This window comes from Chinchilla lanigera, unplaced genomic scaffold (genome assembly GCF_000276665.1).
Source record: "Chinchilla lanigera isolate Chin_1 unplaced genomic scaffold, ChiLan1.0 scaffold00031, whole genome shotgun sequence".
Lineage (NCBI taxonomy): Eukaryota > Metazoa > Chordata > Mammalia > Rodentia > Chinchillidae > Chinchilla > Chinchilla lanigera.
In genome coordinates, this window is record NW_004955432.1 from 13374255 (window position 1) to 13383272 (window position 9018).

Here is a 9018-nt window from a genome sequence, read left to right on the forward strand (position 1 = left end):
GAGAGAGAGAGAGAGAGAGAGAGAGAGAGAGAGAAGCAAAGAAAGAAAGGAAGAAAGAGAGAGAAAGAAAGAAAAAGAAAGAAACAAAGAAAGGAAGGAAGGAAGGAAGAAAGAAAGAAAGAAAAGAAAGAAAGAGAAAGAAAGAGAAAGGTAGGTCACTAGCCACAGGGAAGGTGTACAGAACAGTGTACATGAAAGATATTTGTTGAAAATTATTATTATTATTATTTAATTGAGGATCTTCCTACTTGGGTAGGAAGAGTGGCAGGGGATGGACAATCAGTGACCCACACTGTATTGAGAACTTTGCCGATTTAACCCAAGAAGTGAAGAGTTCTTTTCTCTTTATATCTGGAAGGAGCTCGTTTCACGGTGACCCTGGGCCTGAATGAGGATTTGATGTGTATCTTAGGGCAGTATGAAACTGCTTGAGAACAACTGGTTACCAGACTACAGAAGGTCACCCTGGGAGTCCCACCAGCATGCTGCCCTGGCGCCCAGTCCCTTGATTCTCTACAAGGGAAAAGCTGGAAAATGTCAGGCTTAACTTGTGCCCTCAAACCTAGCACCACCTGATTCATGGCACATAGTATTTGCTCAGTAAAAATGAGGGGAAGCAAAGGACAGGGAGAAAGGCAGGAAAAGAAGTGACGAGGGAGGGAATAAAGCCTTTGTGAGTCTAAAAGGAGCTTGAACCTTCTTCACTCCAAAGGTAGAAAGCAGTCTCATATTATCCTAAAAGACTGGCAAAAACAAATACTACCTCCAAAAAAATTTAAATTCAAGTAACTCTTTAAGGTCCATCTGACTTCACAGCTTAGAATAAGCGAGTTTGAAACTGGCCTGCTATTGTCTGGAGTCTGATGTTACCATTTTTAAAGGCAGTAGGGATGTGGAGTCACTAAGAGGCATCAAAGTGGCCTGTGAGGTGTCTTGCGGAGTCACAGAGCTTGTTAGTGTCAGGAGAAAGACTCGAACCCAGGTCTCAGGTGTTCCATCCCGACATGTCTCACACTGCAATTTCCTATGCAGAGCAGAAGCAACAGTTGGCTCTGGATCCCATTTCTGCCTATTTCTTGACCCAAATCAGTTCACATTTCCTTCCTCAGAAACCCTCCCAGCTCCAAGCACTTCACAGAGCACCACAGGACTTTGCAGAGCTTGTGTGAGAAACCCACGTTCATAGTCATTAAAAAGTGACTGCTGGTTCCACATTTTATTAGTCTAAGTTTGTTCCACGACACCCGCCTCTACAGCTAACCAGCAATATTGCCTCTCAGCCAACTATGTCTAAAGTTTCCTGCTCTACCTGGTGTCTCCATTGACCTAATTAATTCAATACAGGACCTGGCCACCTGACTTCTAGACAAAGGGTTCAAATTCCACTTCGCTTGAAGTACTCTGTTAGCAATGACCCATACCCTCAGGTAAACAAAGACACCCTCAGCGCTCACGTCCTAGAATGGCAAGACTGTTGTGTGCACCGTCGAGCTCTGGAGTGTACAGGAAGGACATGGAGGCTCATGAATTGGCACTTCCGCCTTGTCTTCTCTTTACTACAGGGCAAGAACTGAGCAGGAGGCCCACTAGAGTACTTAGCCTGCCCTCCAGTCAGAGATGAGCTAGCCGGAGCGCCTAATTTATATACCTCGGTCAGAAAAACAGGAACCCTGAAGTAAAACAGTTTCCCATTTCTCTACATTCTGATTACTCCCTACTTTCTATCCCTAAGGATTTTATCAACCCATCCCTTCCAGGATCACATAGAAAGCACCCTGGGAAGAGCTGCGAAATACATTCTCCTCCCCTTGCATTTCTATGGGTAGGTTAGAACACTGATGCCATTTCACTGCCCCTAGAGCTTAGTCCTCCAAGCAGTTGTCCAGCTGGTTCATCTTTTGTCTGATCCGGATGAGAGCTATTACTTGAAGGAAGAGCCAATCTACTGGGGAAAGTGCCGCTGGTGTTCCTCCTCTCCAAAAGGCTGGGCAGCCCACCTACAAGGTCTTCTCGATGATGGTATTCAGGGACCGGTGTCCAAGGAGCTCAGCAGCAGAAGGGAAGCAAGATGGGAGAAGGCCACGCTCTTCCGAAGGAGTGAGTTTTCCTTCAATCTCAGCAACTGTAAAATGATAAACCACAGGTGCTAAAGTTAAGCCACCGAACAAGTAAGGATCTATCTCAGCAAATATATGCGTTAAAGGAAGTCTGCTGATGGATTTATTAACTTTTAAATGAGGCCTGTGGTTTTCCAAACAAGGCACCACAGGCAACAGGAACCCACAAAGATGCTGAGGAAGAAACTATACAGTAACTGCAATTAAGTCTGCGTGCATGAGGCATGCAGAACGTGTGGGCTAGGGTGGGACATGGTAGGCGGAAAGGAAAGACCTAAAGGACACGGAAACAGTCACTTTTTCTTCACGGTGCCGCACAGAGCTGACTTAAACAGAAAAGTGATTCTACAACTTGAATCAGAACTGAGTAAGTAGCCGGACATGGTGGCGCACGCCTGTAATCCCAGCATTCGGGAGGCTGAGGCAGGAGGATCATTGCGAGTTTGAGACCAGCCTGGGCTACAAAGTGAGCTCAAGGCCAGCCTGAGCTGCATATCGAGATCCTATCTCAAAAAGACAAAATAAATAAATAAATAAAATAAAAATAAAAGAATTGAGCAAGTAATATTTGGGGATAAACTTAGATTTAAGATCCCATCAAAAGAAACACAGTAGCCCCAGCCCTATCCAATTCCTGAGCAATTAATATGATTGGTTCTGAGTCTTTAAGAAAATAAGACAGATTGGTACACACAACCACACTCCAAGATGGTCTGGATAGAACAGCAGTCGTTCAGGGTGTTTCTGTCAAAAGCCTCACAGGAAGCTGTAGCTGGGAAGATCCCCTTCCTCAAGCTCTAAAGCAGTGTTTGGTGGTTCTGCGGGTAGTAATTTCCCTTTCCTGGACAACACACTGGCTCAGGGGCAGTGTGGCGAGGCACAGGAATCTGCACGTGGATGGGCTTCCTGAGGGTCTCTGACCCTGTTGCTATAGGAACTACCCTTGGTTACTCTGCCTGTTAGTGTTGTACAGAGGGTTAGAGGTTCTGACTGAAGAGGCTGCTCTGGGGCATATGCTCGAGCCCAAGTATCAAAGATCTGCTAACTATGGATCACAAATTGGAGACCAGGAGCCCAACACCAGCTTTATAATCTCAAAGTATGTTTAGAATGGACAAGAAAGACCTCCTCTTAGGCCTTCATCACTTCGTGGCTGACAATTTCTGCATAAGTACCACGCGCTAACCCACTGCACCACCGGAGCTCTGACAATTTCCTGTCTATGCTCAAGACCCCTATATAATTCGTCTTCCAACATATGCTGAGCCCCTATTTTGTGTAAAACTGAATGCAGGGGTGGCTGACACGAACAAACAAAAGCAAGCCCCAGCCATGCGTGGTGGTGCACTCCTGTAGCCCCAGCTAATCAGGAGACTGAGGCAGGAGGATCATAAGTTCAATGATAGCCTGGGTGATTTAGTGAGGTGCTCTCTCAAGACTTTTTTGTGTATGTGTCTTTTTTAGACAAGGTTTCACTGTGTAGTTCAGGCTGGCCTTGAGCTCACTTTGTAGCCCAGGCTGGTCTCACACTCACAATGATCCTCCTGCCTCAGCCTCCCGAGTACTGGGATTACAGGTGTGCACCATCATGCCTGGCTCAAAACTTTAAAAAGGGATCTGGGGCTATAGTAGTATACTATAGATATGAAATACCGGGTTCCAGCCCCAGTGCCCCAAAAATAACAAAGTTCACCTTACTTGTAAAAGACCTATTATGAGCAGACTTTCACATGTAAGAATGTCACCATTCCAGGGCAGTGTCACTGAGAACAGAATGGCACAAAGAAGTGTCACACAAGCATGCTTTCTAAACACACTGCCTGGCAGATCCTAAACCCCCACCCAGAATATTATGACTCGGCTGAGCCTGAGGAAAAACATCTGGAATCTGTAGTTTTAACCGGCTCCCAGGTGACTTCTACAACCAATTAGGGGTGCTGGGGATGGAACCCAGGGCCTCAAACGCGCTAGACATGTGCTCTACCACGGAGCTATACCCCCAGCTCCTCTTCTTCCTCCACTCTATTCCTAATCTACTTAAATTGGCCCCTTGAACTCACGTTTGGTTTTGCTCCTATCCACAGTCTTGACATATGCTATCTTCCTGCTTAATGTTTCCATATGTTTTCTGAGGAAGGATACAGTGTTATTCTTTAAGAAAACACACAGAGTGCCAGGGATATAGCTCAGTGGCACAAGCGCCTGCCTGGAAAGTGCAAGGTCCTGAGTTTGATTCCTGGTACCCAAAGAAAAGAAAACACACAGGAAAAGCTCATGTCCAGCATATATTGTATGATTCTATTGATAAAAAGTGTCTAAAGTGGGGCTGGGGATTTAGCTCAGCGGCAAAAGCGCCTGCCTTGTAAACTCAAGGTCGTGAGTTCGGTTCCCGGTACTGGAGGAAAAAAAAACAAAAACAAAAGTGTCTAAAGTAAGCAAATTCATACAGATGGAAAGTAGACTGGCAGTTGCCAGGAGCTAGCAAGAAGGTGGGCTGGGGGATGACAGCTGAAGGACAAGGGGTTCCTTTCAGAGACGATGAAGATATTCTACATTCTAGAATTAGATGGTGGTGATGATTACACAACTTTGTGAGTATATTAAAAAACCACTGGCCGGGGGTATAGCTCAGTGGCACAAGTATCTGCCTGGCAAGTGCAAGTTCCTGAGTTTGATTCCCAGTACCAAAAAAAAAAAAAAAAAACCCAAGGGACTGTACACATTAAGAAGGTAGGTTTTAGCCAGCTCTGGTGGCACATGCCTGTAATCCTAGCACCTGGGAGGATGAGGCAGGACGATCATTGCGAGTTTGAGAACAGCCTGGGCTACAAAGTGAGCTCAAGGCCGGACTGAACTACGTAGAGAGACCCTGTCTCAAAAAGACAAAAAAAAAAAAAAAGAAGGTGGATTTTAACATTTGTGAATTATATCATACTTTTGAAAAGCCCATAGAAAAATATGGATCCCACATGTCACATGCAGGTGAAAACCCGGCTCTTTGGGTCCTCACCACGATCAGGTGACACCCTCAGGGTTAAGAGGTAGGCAGCTGATGACAATAACAGCAACCATTTATTGGATATTATTACGTGGCAGCCATGAATTACACACAGTGTATGTTGTCTCAGTACATGGATATTTCAGAAGACATGTTAAAACCAAAGATACAGATAACATACTTACTATGCTGCTATTACTAAGATCTTACAGATGATAAAGTGAAGATGCATAACATTAAATAACTTGACCAGGCCAATAGCTAGAGGGATCTGGTGTTATAGGGGCCAAAAGATCCTTTCCCTAAACCATATCTCTTAGGAATCTGACATGTCCACCTTTGGATTTGGAGAAATAAAATAATAATAGCGATAACAATATAACTTAAGATGTATCAAGTACTTTCCACGTTATGATCCACTAAATTCTCTACAGAGGTGATCTCGTATACTCTTACAATAAAGAAGTATATACTATTGTTGCCTGTAATTGGCAAACATGTAACTTGCCCAACAGATAGTAAGAGATGAAGCCAGAATTTGAACAGATGCTTGGTGCTCAGTCACTTTGTCAGTGACCCACACTCAGATGCCCAAGGGCATAGGGCAGGGAAAGGATGAAGTGGGCCTCACTTACGTTTTGAATTACCAAAAAAAAAAACCATGTGCCCATCTTTTACTTACTCTTAGTTACATTTTTCTTGTTTCTGGGACAAAATACCTAACACCCAATATTAAGGAAGGAAAGGTTTATTTAGCTCACAGTGGATGGAGGTTTCCGTTTGTACTCAGCTGGCTCCAAGGCAGGGTGGCACACGGCAGAGGAGAATATCTCATGGCTGCAGAAAACAGCAAAAGCAACAAGAGCAAAAGGGAGGAGCGGCAAGCAGCCTCTTTCTCTCCCTTGCATATGCAAACTGCCCACCCCAGAGCGGGTGTAGCACTCACACCCAAAATCCCAGCACTGGATCATGGATCAATCATAAACTCTAGAAGCCCGCACCATGACTGCATGAGGCTTTGGGGGGACATCCAGACACCAACCATAACACCCATAGAAACATGGGACAATTTCTCTTAATATAACAAAACAAAGCACAGGACCAATGGTGACACACAAACGACATTTTGCCTGAATGTTGGGGCTATAATAGGATATGGCAGCAATGATGGCAAGGTGGAGAGAAAGCCCACTTCACCAAAAGGGGCCCCCACCATCCAGATCCAACCTTCCGTTGGAAAGTGGGTAGGTGCTGCAGTTTCACCGTATTTTCTCAGATGAGACAAAGCCAACAAAACAGTTTTCCTTGAAAGTATTTGGTTTTTAAGAGCTGACAAAGAATTTTTCAGACTAGATTGAATTTAAACCCATCCACCCTTGAGCTCTACACACAGTGAAATGGCTCGTCACTCAGCTCTGTGAAACTAGGACGTAGGATTTGCAGTGAGAAGTGATAGGACAGTCTGAAAGGTGAAGGGGTGAGGGGATGAAGGGTCTCAAGGCCCACACCAGGAAGGTAAACTTCCTTCTTCAGGCCAGGGAATGCCACAAGCTTTGTTACTTCCTCTTATTGAAGAAAAAAAAGGGACCAGATCAGAAAGACATCCTGAGGATGACGTGAAGGTAAAATAGGCAGGAAAGCTAGCTGAGACAGTGAGGCCGGATGGGAGGTAGGTGCCCTTGCGAGCCTTGAACCAAGGCCATCACAGCAGGGGTAATCACAGTGCATTCTGGGAGAACTGCAGTAGTCAACTAGCGATGAAGATCTTCCCTGATAACTAATAGATCTGTTGAGATCAAAGGAGTTCCACATGTACTAGAGCATCCACTGGTTAAAAAAAGACCATCGTGATGGAGAGGGGGATATTAGCAAACGTGAGGAGAGCTAGGAGAGTGGGGTTTCACGGCACAGCTTGTTCAAGGCTGGTTTGGCATCTATAAAGGAAAGAAAATGTTCTTGGCTAGGGAGGGAGGAGACAGCTTTAAAACTGGCTAGGAAAACAACAGTGAGTGAAGGAAATAAAAAGAACATATATAAGGAGATCTGGTATTAAGAAATTAAGAAGAAATATGGGAAACCAGCAGGGAAAAAAATAATCAGGCAATGAACAGTGAAGGTCCCTACAGTCCAGATTTAATGCAGACGAGAGGACACAGGGAAGGCATTTTAAGAAGACAGTGTAATGAGGCCAAAGGAGATTGCTTTAACAGAGACAGAACTCAAGATCAGAGACCACCGTGGAGGTATTTACAAAAAATAGGAGAAAAAGTGGGCCAGAATATGGGAAAGGATTATAGCCAGTAGAGACCAATGGGAAAAGATGAGTCTTAGAGATGTCAGAGAGGAAAATATGACAGGATTTTGGAATAGTCTCAGAGTAAAAATAAGGCCTATTTTGTAAAAAATCCGAAGTTCTTTCTACGCAGTGCTTAAGAAGCAGCCTTCAGAAGAGCCAAGGATAACACCAAAGCTGCATTCCGAGGGCATGAGGAAGCAAATGCAGTTACCAGAAAACCCCAAAAGGGAAGGAAGCAAAGACTTTTCACCAAGCTTGGTTTTCATTGGTTATAACATCACTCAAACCAGAATAAAGTGTTCAGCAGAGCCGGCTTTTGCAGAGGTAATCTGTGTGATGGCCCAGAGCATTCTGGGAGAACTGCAGTAGGCAGGAGGAGAGAAGTAAAATAGGAGTGTTCCCCATCCATGTGGTCAGGGATAAAAAGGACCACCAGCAACAAACTATCTCATCTAACAGGCTTAAGTTGTACATCAAGGAGAAAAGGTACGAGAAGCGGGAGGGAGCGTACCACTAATAGCCAACAGGAAGGGACTGGGGCATCGAAGCACGTTGTATGTGTATCTCAGCATCTCATGAACTGTATTCCATTTAAGTTCCACACCAACTGTACAAAGTTACTCCATTTTGCTGAAACAAAAAACGTACAGCCTGCCTATAACTGGTTACTTGCTGGCAATCACATGCATCTCAAGATATGGAACCAAATCATAATGAATTCTTAATCATACATAAGAAAAAATGTATACATATATCTTTTTTTAAAAGGGCCTGTTATGGTTGATACATTGTGTCAACTTGGGGAGTCTAGATGTTTGGCTAAGTGACTCAGCAGGAAGCCAGGGTGCTTACTTTGTATACATCCTGAGCCTGTGGGAGAGGAGGGCTTGCAGATTATGTGAGAGCTACACGCCCCTTAGGTGGGGGTACCCTGTTTACAAAGGAAGGCAGGGAAAAAAGCCCTTTGCTCTGGCTGTTTGCTGTTCGCCTGCCATTCCCCCCTTTGCTCTTGTTGTTTGCTACCTTCTGCCTTGGAGCCAGCCAAGTATGGACTGAAACCTCCACAAACTGTAAGCTAAATAAACCTTTCCTTCCTTCATTTTGGGTGTTGGGTATTTTGTCTCAGCAAGGAGAGAAAAGTAACCAAGACAGAATTTGGTACCCAGAGTGGGGTCGTTGCTGTGACTATACCTGACCATGTGGTTCAAGAGCCTTTGGAAGTGGCTTGTAGGAAGTGCTTGGAAAGGTTCGGAGATGTCGCCTGAAGGAAAAGCGCTAGAACACCTTCGACTGTTCTGTCTGGGAGATTCTGGTCAGAGCTCCGAAGACCAGAAGGCTGATAGAAATTATGCAGGTAAAGACCAGGTTTGGGAGGTTTCTGCTGGGAAGAAGGACTCCATTGGTTGTTGGAGTCCAGACGATGTGTGTTATGGCTTGGCAGAAAGTTTGTCTGCATTTTGCTCATGTCCAGAGACTTTGCCTAAGGCTGAGATCAAGGGCGGCAGCAGACTAGTTAATCTGGCAAAGGAAATTTCAAGGCAGTCAGACATTGGGGCAGTGGCATGGCTATTATTGGGGGGCTTTTAGCCAGATTTATATTGAGACTC

At 44.8% G+C, this 9018-nt stretch overlaps 1 long non-coding RNA gene across 1 annotated transcript in view; it reads right to left on the reverse strand.

The window, feature by feature from the left end:
• Positions 1 to 1201: 1201 nt before the first annotated feature.
• Positions 1202 to 9018, reverse strand: part of LOC106148920 — a 40494-nt gene continuing 32677 nt past the window's right edge. Inside the window, exon 2 of the long non-coding RNA XR_001234677.1 lies at positions 1202 to 2122. This is a non-coding gene — a long non-coding RNA (uncharacterized LOC106148920). The remainder of the gene's footprint in view (positions 2123 to 9018) is intronic.